This window comes from Pteropus medius, unplaced genomic scaffold (assembly GCF_902729225.1).
Source record: "Pteropus medius unplaced genomic scaffold, Ma_sr-lr_union100, whole genome shotgun sequence".
NCBI lineage: Eukaryota > Metazoa > Chordata > Mammalia > Chiroptera > Pteropodidae > Pteropus > Pteropus medius.
Window position 1 is genome coordinate 6358676 of NW_024349796.1, and position 14999 is coordinate 6373674.

Sequence of the window (14999 nt, forward strand, 5' to 3'; positions counted from 1 at the left end):
GAAGTTTCTTTGGGACATCTGGTGGAAATGTCCGGTAGCTCAGCCGAGCATCTCCATCTGAAACTCTGGCAGTGGCATAAAACAGGGTCATTAGAAGAAGAAGGTCTTAGTTGAGCCATCCCATGGAGAGGATCTAGCATAAGAAGAGAAGAAAAGGACAATCCTAGGAAAGAGCCACATGGACAAAGGGTGAGAGAGAGAGGGAGTAGAGTCCACGAAGGAGGTGGAGGAGAAATTAAAAGAGAGAGAAAAGGGGACCAGAAAGGGAAATGAGGGGAGGGGAGGGTTTTGAAGAGGGTGTCAGATGGCAGATAGGGTTCAAGTGCAATAAGAAATGAAATGAGTCGATTGATTGTAATCACTGGGAGGTCATTGGTGACCTCGGCCGGAGGAACCGCCGTCGCGCTAGGGGTCAGGTAGAACTGACCGAAAGAGGCCGAAGAGGTGGCCAAGTGGCAAATACTGCTGCTCTGTACTCTTCTTATGAGCTCAGTCGAGAAGAGAAAAGGGGATAAGTCGGCCTGAAGACGCTGGGTAAAGAAAGAGTGTTTTATAAGATGGAAAGATTTCGTCTGTTTATAACTTTTAGAGAAGAAATCGTAAGAAAGGAGAGATTAAAATATAAGAAAAAAGGGAAAGCAAAATCTCAGGGGTAGGAGCAAAGGCACCGATGCATGGGAAAAAGAGAGTTCACCATGGCCTCTGAGGGATTGGGGAAGGAAGAAAACGTGGGTGGAGATATAGGTGAGTATGTAGATCCAAGGGCGAGAAGGTAAATTTGCTTTGGCACTTAAGAGGCAAGGCCATCTTCTGAGATAGGAGGGCAAGGGTGTGTTTGGAACTGTGAGAAGATCTGGAAAAGCCATTGTGAGAAATGAATGAGGAAGCAGACCAGGAACTCAAAAGCAGTATCAAGCAGAGATGAAGACTCAGCTAAAATTGGAAATCATCTGGGAATAGCCCTAATCTGCACATGTGGGGTTTGTCTCCAGCACCATCCAAAAACCTGGATCTTGGAATAGAAAAAAAGGCAGATGATGTTAGAGATTTATAGGGTACCTGTGGCAGACGGACAAAAATGTCGAAGGTTTGGCAAAAGAGTGGTTGAAGTAATAAATCATGAGATTCAGACTAGATAGGTGAGTAATTAATTGGGCCATAAAAGAGAGGTTAAGAGACCAGGTCTCAATGAAATCTGAAGCTAATAAAGGAAAGAGGAACCGAATTTACGGTCAGATTAGATATCGGAAGAGCAACATTTCCTGGTGAGACTGGGTTGTCCTCACAAGTATTAAAGACACTTATGAGCAAGAAAGGGGAGAAGGTGAAGAAGGCTGTGAGCCAGGGGCCTAAGTCCTTAGTTAATGAAGATGGGCTGGGGAGCCATGAAGAACAGAAGTGAGAGGCAGAGAGGGCAGAGTCAGGGAGGAGAAGTTTTTGCTTGAAGTTAAGACAATGCCAACTTTGCCTCCTGTCAAAACACAGAATATGAGATCAATTTCCTTTCAATTCATCAAAGCACATATCAAGTGCCCATTCTGGGCAAGCACCAGGAACTGTGCTCGGCACTGGAGACCCAGCTGTGAATAAGACAGACCTAGTCCCTGCCTTATAGAGCTCATAGCTTAGCAGGAAAAGTGACAGTAAAGAAGTGATTGCCATAGTGAGGGTCCCCATCACTGAGCTGCAGCTTCACCAAGCCCAGCCTCCGCCCCTAAAGAGAAAGAGAAATCAAGATGACAAAGAGGTCGGCGGATGTGTCCTTGATCATTCAACTATCCCCAGCTACATTTGGCTGCATTCCTTAAATTAGGTTTTTCTTTTCAGCTGTGGAGAAATGGCTTCCACAAGGCTATCAGAGTGTTCTTTGTAACTGCTTCTCTCTCTTCTCATCACACACACACAACGTCGGAAGAGGAGCGAGGCCTCTGCTCTCTTTGTGGTTACCCTTTGGGCTTCATTTTTCCACGCATAACTCATCTGAGCCTTAAAACGACCCTGTGAGCGTGGTCCCTTATCACAGTTCCAAAAATCTGAAAAGTTCTGAAAAACCAAAGCACCTTAGTGACTTCTTTGGTGGAAAACTTAACCTGACCTCTGGTGAGGTTGTTTATAGTCTTGATTTGTCCTACTTGGTGCGTTTGATTATAGGGTGGAGCCTGGGCTCTGTACTATAGGGCATGTGTACCACCTTCCCTTTCTGGAATTCCAACAAGCTATGAATTCCAAAACACGCATGGCCCCAAGAATTTAGGAAAAGGGAATATGGACCTGTGCACCTCTCCTTTACAGGTAACGAAGAAACCAAGCCTGAGAAATAAATCATACTAAACAGATTTGTATCGGACTTTGCTCTTCGTTGTCTAGCAAGCGGCAAGCCAGCGCATGTTAATCACAACAGGAAGTGGTAGGATTAATTTTGATTTTTAGAAAATGTCACCAGTGTCAAGTCGATAGGGAAGCCGGATTGGTAGACAAAGCCTGGGTGCAAGGTCAAAACCAGAAGCCCTTGTTCCTTCCTCTACATCGATTGCCTCCTGCAATGGTTTTCACGTCCTTGCCTCCCATTCAGTGCCATTCTCACCATGGCGCCTTCCACTCTATCCACCTACGCCCCCCTAACTGAAGTAGCTTTCACCGAGGTCACCAGATGCTCTCACAGGTCACCACTGACCTTCCTATTGCCCAATCCAGCAATCAGCTCTCAATCCTGTCTTGACTAGATTACTCAGCTGCGTTTGAGGCAAGAGGCCACTCCTTTGTCCTGAAAACTCCCTAGGTCCTTGGCTTTTTTGGTCCTACTCTTCCTCTCTCCTCCTTCGTTTCTCTGGCTTTTCCTGCTTTGCCTCTGTCCTGGCCTCCTTTGCACCCCCTGGTCCTTCGGCATCCAGTCCCGAGGTCCCAGACTTCGATTTCACCTGCTATAGCCCATCCTGGGTGATGCTCTGGGTCTTCAGGTCCACCCCATGCTCTGTGACTCCTGGAACTCTGATTAGTCCGGAATTCTTCCTGAAACTTCAGATTCATATATCCTGCCAGGCCCTGGGCTAACCCCAGAGATCAATTTTGGGAGTTGAAAATAATTTCTTAGCAAATTGAAGCAATTTATAAGTAATAAGGGATGCTTCCATTTTTGCTTATTTTACTATTGCCATTGGCAAATTGTTAGCCACTCTTATACTATATTTGACTGCCAGCAATTCAATAACTATGTATTGTAGACCTTTTACAGGCCAGTCATTGTGCCAGGCAAAGTGCTTATAAGCTAATAAGGTCAGAGGCAGAGATAATAAGGCAAGCTCACAAATACCTACTATTGAAGACAGAAAACACGTCACGGTAAGGGAGAGAGCAGTCTCATCTACAAGAGTTGGCAGTGGACGTGTTTACTTTCTCCTTTCTTTATCTTTTCCCAAAGGAGGAAGGTTTTGTTGTTGTTAAGACAGAGAGAAATAACTGGTTGTTTTTCATTCTTCTGCTTGAAGCTCTTTGTGCCTTTTTCTTGTCCTCGGTTGTCTTCGAAAAATCATCAGCGTCGTAGCTGTTCTAGACTCTAGGTTCTTAAATGGGTTCTTAATTAATAATTATAATAACAGTCCACAGTGCTGTTGGCGTGCCAGGAACGTGGGTCACGGTGTTCATTTTCACGCATTGAGTATTTAGGGAACCTACGATGTGCCAGGGAGTCAAAGAAGCTCTGTTTTCTCTTGTCTCATCTCAGGTTTCATGGATTCAATGCACGGTGGTCAGGGGGAAACAAACTTGGTAAGAGCAGCCAGCTAGGAAACCAGTTTGTCCAGTAGCTGTGTCCAGGATGGGTGGGAAGGACACCTGAGGGCATTCTGACGTGGACCAGGTCTCGGGGCAGCTTTGGCTCAGTGTCCAGCGGAGGGCAGTGGTGTGCAGACAGTCGAGTGGAGTCACGTACCTGCAGGCTGACTGGAAATGGTCCCCCATGGAGCACATACCCTCCAACGTGGCTGGGAAAGGTGTTGGTGAGTTTGGTTACCTCTGTTGGTGAGTTTGGTTACCTCTGGAAGAGTCCTTTCTGGAGAGAACCTCCGCTCTTATATGTTTGCCAGAAACTTCTGATCCAGTGATATCCATTACTTATTTACTGAGCGCCTCTTCTCGTCAGTCACCCAAGCAGTGCGTGCTGCAGGGAAAACCAACACGTACAACAAAAAGCTCGCCTGCTGATGAGAACGGAAGAGGGTGCAGGGTTCAGGCAAGTTTACAAATAATCAAAACTGAAGGCAGAAATAAGCATTTATGGAGCACCTACCACAACAGGGCGCAGGACACTGGGGATTCAAGAGGGTCTGAGCATCCCCTGCCCACCCAGGCGTTTGGGTGGGATGGGGGTGTGTCTGTGGGATCTGCCCAGGGCTGACGCTCAGGTAACCACGTTCAGCTTTCAGGGATTCTGGGATCAGAAGCCCTGCAGTTTGCCTAGGGACAGAAAGATAAGGACAGCCTTGAGGCTGGGGGTGGGGTACAAAAGCAGAGGAGGGAGGGGCATGGGCGGAGATAGAAGTCACCCTAAGAAACAAAGGCCCTTCCCAGAGCCCTGCCAGAGGGACTGGGAGATCAAAGACGGCATTAGCACCCTCATGCCACCCGCACCAACAAGGCACCCCTCAGGCCTGTCTCAGGGCTCCTGGAGGCTGCCTCTCGCTGTCCCAGCACCTCGCTCCGGAATGCTGACATTTCCATACTTAGGGCAGGCAGGGATCCATTTAAGGCGAAGCAGATTGAGGCAGAATGAACGTACCTCAAAAAAACAACAGAGGGGAAAAGCCTTGTTTTTTTCCAAGACCATTGAGAGCCTTGGGGATCAGAAAGGCCACCCTCAGTGCGGCCTCCTCTGGGGCAAGCTGGGTCAGGCCAGGTCACATGCTAGGAGTTCTAGAGACCAGAGGCCAAAGGCCGGGGCCATTGAGATTCCAGAGGCTCCTGGCTTGTCAGTTTCATCTGAAACTGATTAAAATGAAATGCAAACCCAAGTAGCTGGGAAGAAAAGGTCAGAATTTTTCCCCCCACCTGCTGGCCTCCCTCCTCCTCAGCACACTGTGCTCTGGCCTGGGTCCCACGGCTGCTCAGATTTCCCCCGCATGCCATGAACCCCAGAGAATGGCCCCATTGTCGATGAGACAAACCAAAATAGCAGCATCTTCTGTTCTCTGCCTTGAGGAGATTCACTTAAAACCCCACAGTCCCAGATGTGGCCGACAATGGAAGTTGTTGTTGCAAATTAGTGATCCTGGAACAGATGAGAGGCAGGTAGTGGAAAGCAGCCAGCATGGTGGGTTGGGTGGTGGAGAGAACAAAATACGCAGTCACTCCATTAACCCAATTAGCCAGCCTTACTGGCAGGAATTCTGTCAATCACCTAGGAAGCAAGGTGGGAAAAGGAGACAACTAACTGGTGGGGGCCGACAGGGCCTGGGTGACGCAGAAGGCGGGGTTGATGCTGGGACCAAAGCACTAGGAATAAAACTTCAGTTATTTCTAGGCTGGTAAAAGTTATTTTTATCATTTTTAAAATGTTCTGGATTTTTTTTTTTCTAACCATGCCCTGGAGCATTTGGATGAATGGTGTTTGCGTTAATTAATAAATCAGATGACATCTCCACTCAGCGGCGGGCTCTGCCGTGGAAACAATCCGGGTGGCCTGGGAAATGGTGAGTGTGGACTCTCGGTCGATCACAGCTGTCATGTCCTCAGTCATTCAGTCCAACAAGTCAATCAACACATTATCCTGAGCATCTGCTTGGTACTCGCTGGGGTTTTGTGAGAAGAGGGGTTTAGACACAGCACAAAAAAGGCACTGTTTATATGCATGACTCGCTGTGAGAAGCAGTGTTTACAATCGAGTCACAAAATTCTACGGAGCAGAGAAGAGAGAGGTTAACTGAGGGCAGGCATCCGAAAAAGCTGCACAGAGGACCTGGATTTTGACGACAAAGGTCGGATTCTGGTAGATGGAATGGCTGGGCTTTTGGATACAGAGAGGGTGTGAGCAAAGGTACAGAGACAGACTTTTATGGAGCAGGTGCAGCCCTTCCCGGGGGAGGCTGGGGTCCTCCGAGTACGGTGGGCTCAGCGGCAGAGATGCTCAGAATGACCGGTTGCGAACGAGGGCATCGGCGTGGGCAGCGACGACTGGAAACGGGGTGAGCAGGGTCCTCCCACTCGCCGATCTTGACTTTCTCTTTTAGAGGCCGTGGGTGAGGGACTGGCCTGGGGGCCTGGCGCGGCCACCTGGGGCTGCAGGAAGCAGGGCACTGATAACCACAGCCTCATGGTGGCCAGTAAAGGGAGACAGGGAAACCTACCAAGCTCAGTGCCCTGGTGACTATGGAGGACAAATGGAGAAGATGATCCCAGCCCCTGGGGACATCATGTCTGACGAGGCGCCCGTCCCGTCTCCTTCCCCACTCAGACCCCAGAGCATCGTCCCTCAGCTCCCCCGGCCTCTCGCTCCGTTGTCACTCTCTCCGCCCGTCATTGTAACTCTCACCCCGTTTCTCTCCTTGGCTCTGATTCCTCCCTCGCCTCAACCAGCATTCCAGCCACTGTGAGAGAGAAGACAGTAAAACATGCAAAACTTTTGTCTTCAGGACAAAAATGAGGTGTCGTGTGTCTCTGGTGTTTGTCCAGTTCCAAGGCTGGTGTGTCTGGTATCTCGAGCTCCTGCTAAGCTCAGTTTCCCTTTATGGTCGGTCTGTCTTCAGGGATGCAGAGCGGGAGGGCAGCCTCTGACCCGGGTAACCAAACGCCTCTGTCGGGACCCTGCAGACAGTACTGCTCAGTAAATATTTGCTAATGGCCAGCAGGAATGTGTGGAGAAACTACCTCCTATCAGTTTTTAGGAGAACATTCTTCTTTACTCGCTGACCAGTGGAATTTCTGTATGTCCAGAGATGTCTCAGGCATTTATATTGCAATCAATGGTTCAAACTGTCGTATGCCTAGGGGGTGAGGGCTGGGAGGCGTATCCATCTTGGCTTCTGAGCCTCCTTTCCCTGCCCCCACTCCCCTCCCTGCCCCCCCAGCCCCGTGCTAGGCTGCTGTCGTGTTTGTGCGTGAATAGATGGATATTCTGATCCCTCTGCACCCAAGCACATAATACCCACCCGTTCTCAAACCGCCAGCCCAAAGTCACTCCAGCATCTCCTCAGGTTTCATAGCTGCCCAGCGAGCTACATCTGGTCCTTCTTCCCATAGGGTAGCAAGATTGGAGGTCAAGGAGATGCCCACCTGGCTGGTTCCCTCCTTCCCTGCTCATGTAAGTACAGGCCCCTGAGGTGACTGGGGTTCACTACTCTGCAAGTCAGAGACAGCCTTGAGCTCAGGGCATCCTTCAGGAGTGAGCTACCTCTTGTTCCAGCCAAGAAGAAACAATAGGTCCCAGGCTTACCCAGGGGCTGAGGTAGGAAAACGTCTTTGGAAGGGCAAGGAAGTGCAGATCAGCAATGGTGTGGTGCCCGGGGAGCTCCCCAGCGTGCCCTTGAGAGCCCCTGGCCCATCTCCCAGCTCTGCTCAGCTGGGAGGCCCAGGTTCAGCTCTCGGCAAGCCCGGACAGAAACAGCTGTGGAGCTCACCTTGACCTTGGAGTTCCCACTACAAGCACAAACAGGCCTTTAAGAAGACTCCAAACTTCCTGGGGAGGGGGGCAGTTAGGGCGAGTGGCTGTTGATTGCTGTGTCATTTTCTGGTGAAGTTCCAGACGGTGGGCCTCACCACCTCTCCTGCGTCCAGCAGGGGCCAAGGGGGCTCGAGGGAAGTAGATGCTTTCAAGCTTCTGGCCTTGAACTCCTGTGCCCTGCCTTGGTGTCAGGAAGCTTCGCAGCTGCTCTGGGCCAGCAGAGCCTTCTCCCGCCAACGTGGGGCTTTTTGGATTAGGGTGTTGGTGAAGCAGAGTTTTGGCGAGAGCCTTGGCCGCTGCTGCCAGGAGGAGACTGAACGGAGATAATTAGACCTGGGAATTGGTCTGCTTTTTACTTTTTTTCAGGCAACAGCTTGAGAGAAGACACAGTAGAAAGTTGTCCTCCAGGACCAAGGCTACGCCGTCCCCATTCTAGGGGAAAATGCTCGTCCCCAGCTCGTCTAGTACCTCCTATAGCGTCTTGCCTGGCACATCTGACCGTGAAATGATTCTCTCCAGGCCACGCTGTCCCAACACAGCGATGAAGCTTTACTGCACCTGGGTCCATGCTCAGCCATGTCCTTGCTCACCCACATGCACGCTCACCTAGGTCCACAGTCACCCAGGTCCGCACTCACCCAGGTCTGCACTCACCCATGTCCACGCTCACCCATGCCCACGCTAGGCCTGGGCCCAGGCACCTTAAAACTTAGAATCCAAGAGTGATCTTCAGACGGAGTTACCCATTCTGACTTCAAGAAGAGGGGCCGTGGGCCTCCTGCAGAGGGTTCCATTAAAGGCGTTTGTTTCTGGGCAGAGCTGACTCATCATTTCCCCCCAGATAAGTCTGCTCCCTGGACGTTTTCCAGGCCCCCGTCCCTCCGGTTGGCTGTTTCTCCAGACCAGATGGCTCATATTAGATCTCAATTTTCAATGTGCCACCCTCTGTGGTCACATGGTCTGGATTTGTCCCAACCTGAGCAGCTGATTCATTCGGACGTTCTGGGAAGTCCTCGCCGTGTGATTCACCTCTGCACACGAGCATCTGCGCTGCGGGGCAGATCCCCCTTTTTTGTGGGGAGCCGATTGGTTCCGAGCACAGACGCAGAAGTGGGGTCCTGGGAGACTGACGTCGGCCGCGGGCCGGGTCCCCAGGAGCTCTGCGCCGTGTCCTCGGGGGCTGGCACTGCCGTTTGGAGAGCTGGTTACTCTAAGGCCATCCGAGGATGGACGAGGTTGCGATCAATGATCTGTTTTTGCGGCTGTTTGCTGTCTCGGGTCACAGCAGAGGAAAGCATTCGTGACCAGTTTGAGCTCTGAGAGTTTAGGTTCCGACGGGGTGTCTTTCCTCTGATTTCCTCTTTTCCCAAACGTTTATTCACGAGATCGTTAGTGAGCACATACTGTGTGCCAGACGTTGTGCTTGGGGCTTGGGGAAAAGGGCAGAAAGACAGTTCTTGCCTTCGAGGACGTACCGAGTCATGTCTGAGATAGGCAGATCTCAGTCAGGACAACGTGAGAACGAAGCGAGAGCTGATGCGATGTGGTCACCAAGAGCCCAGACCCAGGGGCCAGACCGCCTGGCTCGTATGCCTGCCCCACTGCAGCGTGACTTGGAGGAATTACTTAGCCATTCGGTGCATCCGCTTCCTCATCTGTAGAGTGAGAATAATGATACCTACCGTAGTGTCTTGTGAGGATGAAATTAGTGAATAGATTTCAAGTGCTTAGAACTGTGCCAGCAATGGCGAGAATGGTACACGTTCGAGATACTTTAAAAGCTGTAGCATCCACACAACTGATTGGCTGGGGAATCAAGAGGAAAAAAGGGGTCATGTATTAACCCCAGGATTCTGGGAGCAGGACATGTACAGCCAAGAAAGCTGCATTTGCGTCTAGGGCCCCTACAGTATACGCATATATTTAATCTCGAATAATTAGGGCCCAGGTCTCTTTTTTTTGTAAAGCGGGGATAATAATACCTTCCCTTCCAACCTCATTGGGAGAAAGGAAGAGAAACCAACGTTTGAATTTCCTGTGTACCAGACGCAGTTTTATTCTGAGGATCAAGAGAAACAACATACTTAAAATGTATTTATATTAAAAAAATCCATTACAAATGCTACATACAGGGTAATTGTGATTTTTTTCCTCTACTTTGTTCTGACTTTAATGACAGCAGGTACTGGGACTATTTTTGCTTCCATGTCATTCACATTTCCCTGCTATTTCGTTCCTGATTACTATAGCCTTGTGACCCATAGGAGGTTGGTGATTTTCACTGGAGGAGGATCTGGGTGCACCACGAACACAGGGAGACGTGTTAGGCTTCTCAGAGGAACAGTTTTGTGGGTGCGGCCATCACACAGGTGGAGCAAAACAAACCTCCCCCGGCACAGACCCCTGTCCCTCCAGGTCCCGGAGGAGCCGAGCTCCCAGCTCCTACGAGCTTGTCTGTTTCGTGTTTCAGGGCTTCTGCTAAGCATGAGCTTGTCAATGGATGTGGGTGAAAAGGGTCGTTTCCTTTGACTGAGGGGAGAGGCAGACTGGGAGTGTTGGGGAGGGATGGCGGGGGGAAGCGTAGGCCTCGCTTTTGGCTCACTATCACGAGAGGCCTTCGCATGTCCTGGAGATGCTTCCTGGCGAGGTCGCAGAGGTAGCCACCAAGACTGCAGGCAACGGTATGGGGGAGGAGGAAGCCCGCAGCAGAGCGAGCAGCAGTCGGCCTGTTTGGGTCACTGGCCAACGCTAACAGGAAGGATTAGCATCGCTGCCCTGATATCTGCAGGAAGTTGTGACGTGAAATTTCAAGGACTCTACCGCAGGGAGTCAGAGAGCACGTGGGATGACTTGGCCGGAAGCAAGAATCTGGGGAAATTTGTCCACGTCTCTCGCGCTCCATTAGTCTCGTTGAAGAACAGAAGGTCTGCCACTGAGACCAGCACTGGGCAGCTGTTGGATCCACGAGCTTCTCTGTTCTCTGCTCTGCAGCCTGCGGTCTTGGGTGGGGACAAGAGATGGTCTCCTGGTAGGGTGATGGGGGACGGTGTAGTGACATGAAGGGACTAGAAAGTGATTTCCTGTCCCTCTACTTAGCTTCTCCCAGGCATCTGACGACCCTAGTCTGTAATGTCAAGAAGGGACAACCCAGGAACCTTTATCCAACTATCTTAATGGCCAGAGGAAAACAGCCATGAGCTTGGGGTTCATATTCCCATGGAGGCCCTGTCTGATTACTTAACCAATCCGAGCCTCACTCTCATCGGCTTATCTTGCAAGGTGCTCGAAGATCAATTGAAACAATGCCTGTGGAAATTCTTGGTAAACTATAAAGAGCTCCAGGCGTAGGACGAAGGCCCAGAAGCTACCAGGAGCTTTGCGGAGCCTTTTGGGCCTGACTCTCCTGCTCTGCCAGGCTCACCCTTTTCCTGCAGACAGAGGAGACCTGTCACGTTGACCTCTTTCTGGCCTCCTCTGATAAGAGCTCGGTGCCTGACTCTCCTTGATGGTCCCGCCTGGCTCTGATTTGTGGTCTGGGGTCCTAGCTAAAAGGAGTTTGCAGAGATCGTATTGTTGACTGGTTTTCTTGTCAGGACAGGTTCGCCTATGACCCCACGGCCACTGGTCTTTGAAACAGCACGGAGGTTCCTCAGTCTGGGGACCGATGAGGACCCCATTTCAGCAGGATTTGTGTTTACCCCACGACAGTGTCTTTACCTTTTATCTAGCAAGAGTGAGTAATCTATTTAGGATATTGAACCAAAACTAGACATTACCTCACTGGTATCTTATCCAAGTCTCCCATTAATTCTAGTGTTTTGGGGTCTCTGACCTCATTAAGCAGTATAAGGAGAAATCCACTGACTCTCTTTTTCTGCGTAAAGGGATTCACAGAAAGTACACTCGAGAAACCCTATTCTAGTATTGTATTCAAACTCTTTCTTTTCCCTGGTAAATGTCTGTTTTCTTCATTCTGGGACATAGCAGAGGAATGAACCCCAGCCCATTCCCCAAACCATCCTGACTATAATCTAATTTAGACTCACATATATCTAAGAGAATTAAGAGTTTTATGTGTGAACTCACACCAGCCCCACAGGGAAGCATCGAGAAAGACTGGCAGGGGGCCGACCACCCTCTCCGAGGTCGATGGCTCTTCTCTAACAGAAGAGACTCAAGTGGTCGTAGACCTTGTACACAGCTGCCAGACGCATGGCCTAAGGCAGGCATCTCACATCTTTCCCCAGGTAGAGAAGGTCCTGCCTGCTTCCTGGAAAAAGATTGTTGATCAGTCAAAAATGGAATCATTTTTACGTTATCTTCACGTAGGAAGGCCAGCTATTCCAGTCCAAACCAGGAGTGGTACATCTATGCTTAGCAGTAGAAATTTTGAGCCCCAATTAAAAACTACCTTGTACTCACAATCACTATATATTAGGTAATATGAAGGAATATTGTTGATTTTGATAGGTGTCATCGTGGTATGATTTGACCACGTAGGAAAATGTCCATAGTTGCACAGATGTCTACTGAAGTATGTAGAAATAAAATGACATATGGTCTGGGATTTGCTTTAAAATATGTTAGCAGAAATATAAGAGAGGAAAAAAAGTATAGTTCGAGCAAGTGAGACAAAACCTTGGTAATGGTCAAGTCTGGGTGATGAGTAATGGTTTCACTATACAGTTCTTTCAAGTTCTGTGGTCGATTGAGCATTTTCAGAATAAAAAATATTAAAGACACGATGACTGGTGTTAAAAGACCTGCCGCATGTGCATATTTAGAACACATGCAAATGACAATGGATTCCCACCTAAAATACATAAAAAACTACAAATCAGTTTTTAAAAAATCCAGCCCATGTCATAGGGAAAAAAAGGGCATACTTTAGAACGAGCAAGTTTATTTCCAGAAAGAGGAACTTGAATGGCCAATGTCCCCACTCACCAGTGATCAGGAAAATGCAAATTCGAAAGCAAGATACCAGCTTATGCCCATAAGATTAGCAAAAAAATGGGAGGTCTGGCAATATCAAGAATTGGTAGAAATGTAGAATTTAAAACACATACTTAGAAAGCAATTTGGCAATATCTGTCAGAAACGTGTATATCTTACAATCCAGGATTCTGCTTCTGAACATATTTCTCTCAGAAACTTGGGCAAATGCGGAGCATGTATTTGGAACACGTACTTGGATGCCCATTACTGCATCATTTATAATAGCTGACATCGGAAAAAATGGAGAAAGTCATGACATATTTATATTATAGCATGCTATATAGAAGTTAAATATATTTCATATATATATATATGTACATAATCGTGGATAAATTTCCAAAACATAATATGAATATTGAATGAAATAAAAGAAAATCGTAAAAAGATACGTATGCTATCATACCATGTATGCAAACGATTTAAAACACTACCTCAATCTTTTTGACTCTTTCTATATATGTTATAAGAGTACAAAAATAATTAGAAGGGTCGCAGGGCAATCAAATGGGAGGATAGTATTTATCTCCTGGGAAGGAGAGGAGAAATGTTTAAATCTCGGTTCTGTCTGTAATGTTTGTTTTTTCTTTAGGAAAAAAAAATGTAAAGAAGGAGTCTGAAGCAAATATATTAAAAGGGTGATACATTTGAATATCTGGGTGGTAGGTACAAGGTGTTTATTATACTATTCTCCATGCTGGCCTGCACATTTTAAATATTTTATAATTTAAAAAATTACTTAATTGTGGTCCTAAAGCTCTTCTTTTCTAAATCACATCTTTCCCCATGACTTCAGCTCCTCCTGACTCAACTTCCGCCTCTCGGAAAATGATGTCCAAGTCTGATTTTCCATCCTTTCTCTCCCTAGTGTCATTTCTATGTCTCCATCCACTTAATGGCTAATTCTTCTACTACCTCAAATTCATCATCCAGGTCAATTATCTCGACCACTGCTGCCTCAGAAAAGCTTTCTTTTAATTTCCTGTTTCTGTCGATAGTGCACTCAATAAATGTTAGTTTTTATTTCCATCGATCCTTTCAACTTTTACCTCTTCCCATTGAGTTCACGACACACAGAACAGCCAGTTTGTCTTCTTCAAATTCTGTTTTTCTTTTTCTGAAATGCCACTTTTCCCCTCTGAAATGTGGTTTTGCATCAATTATTCCCAAGCTCAAAAGCCTTAGGGTGGCCAATGCCAGCTTAAGAAAGTCCCGAATCCTGAGCCATTTGTGTGTGACCTGGAAGTTCCGTCACCTACCTCTTTGTCCAGCTTTGTTGCCCACCATCTGCTGTCACTGAGGAGGCGGCACTGCCACCCAGTCACGCTGCACGTTTGCCTGCCTTCCTGCTTTCTCAGTCCTGAGATGCTTTCACCTTCAAGTTCAGACCGAATGCCTTCTCCGCTAAGCCTTCGCCGGCTCTCCCGCTGAAACCATTTCTGTAGCACAGCTCGCATGCCGCCTCAGGTAGAAGCGATGCTCTTTTTTGTACAAAGCAGGTCAAGAAGTCACCTCCCTCACCCTCCCCAGATCCCTTCCCATTAATATTGAGCTCAATTACTTGACAGACCCAGAAAGCAGAGGTGGGATGCGCAGACCATATGCTTATCCGTATGGTATCTCATCCGTATAAGCACTAAATCTATCATTTCCTCCTTCCTTTTCTTTCTCCTGGTTTTTCTTCAGTGAGAGCGACTCTAAAGCAGGCTGGCCTCATCAGACTTGCAGAGAGGAGAGGGTGCTGTTCTCTGACTTTTGGCAAGAACCGGATGAAAATGAGATTCCTCTAAGTGTAATATTGTATCAATTCTAAGATGTGCATTTTTTTTCACATTTGAATAGCTGAAATCAGGATGCATTTTACAATCAATGAAAGTCTTTTTCTTTCTTGATGGTATACAAAAACGAAAGTGCATCTTATATTGATGGCATCCATAATTGCATGATATATACGGGAAGGGATTTAAAATGCACATAAAATGCAAGTAAACAGTGTTTACTATTTGACGTGTATATTAACTATCAGTGATAAAAATGAGATTTTTGGAATGCTATCCTAGGCATGCATACTTTTGAGAAAATGGTTCTAGAATAACCTTCCAGAGTATTCCTTCACAAAGGCAGCACTGAGTACATGTTTTATCCTTTCTGCCGTATTTTGTAAACTATTAGAGAGCAGAGACCCAGAGGAGGACATATCTTGGTATTCTCTACAGAAAGAGCAATGAAGAGCAGATATAAAGCCCCAGATATAGAAGCAGAAATTCTGAGCAAAGATTTATACGAAGGAAGCAATTGACCAATGATGCCCGCGATAACGTGCAGGTGACTAATAATTGAATCCCCAGTGCGG

The 14999-nt window shown here is 47.8% G+C and overlaps 2 long non-coding RNA genes across 4 annotated transcripts; one reads left to right on the plus strand and one right to left on the minus strand.

Annotated features, from left to right (window-relative positions):
* Window positions 1-2322: 2322 nt before the first annotated feature.
* Window positions 2323-4760, minus strand: LOC120619127 (uncharacterized). The gene is made up of 3 exons (XR_005657365.1): window positions 4638-4760; window positions 4286-4452; window positions 2323-4196 (listed from the first exon to the last, which is right to left on the minus strand). It is a non-coding gene; the product is annotated as an uncharacterized LOC120619127 (long non-coding RNA).
* LOC120619128 (uncharacterized) lies at window positions 3855-8467 on the plus strand. Of its 3 annotated transcripts, XR_005657368.1 has the most exons (5): window positions 3855-3995; window positions 4083-5283; window positions 5585-5684; window positions 7231-7291; window positions 8018-8467. It is a non-coding gene; the product is annotated as an uncharacterized LOC120619128 (long non-coding RNA). The 3 variants fall into 3 exon arrangements; XR_005657366.1 differs by having other exon boundaries at window positions 4083-5684; XR_005657367.1 differs by having other exon boundaries at window positions 3944-3995; window positions 4098-5684.
* Window positions 8468-14999: the final 6532 nt, after the last annotated feature.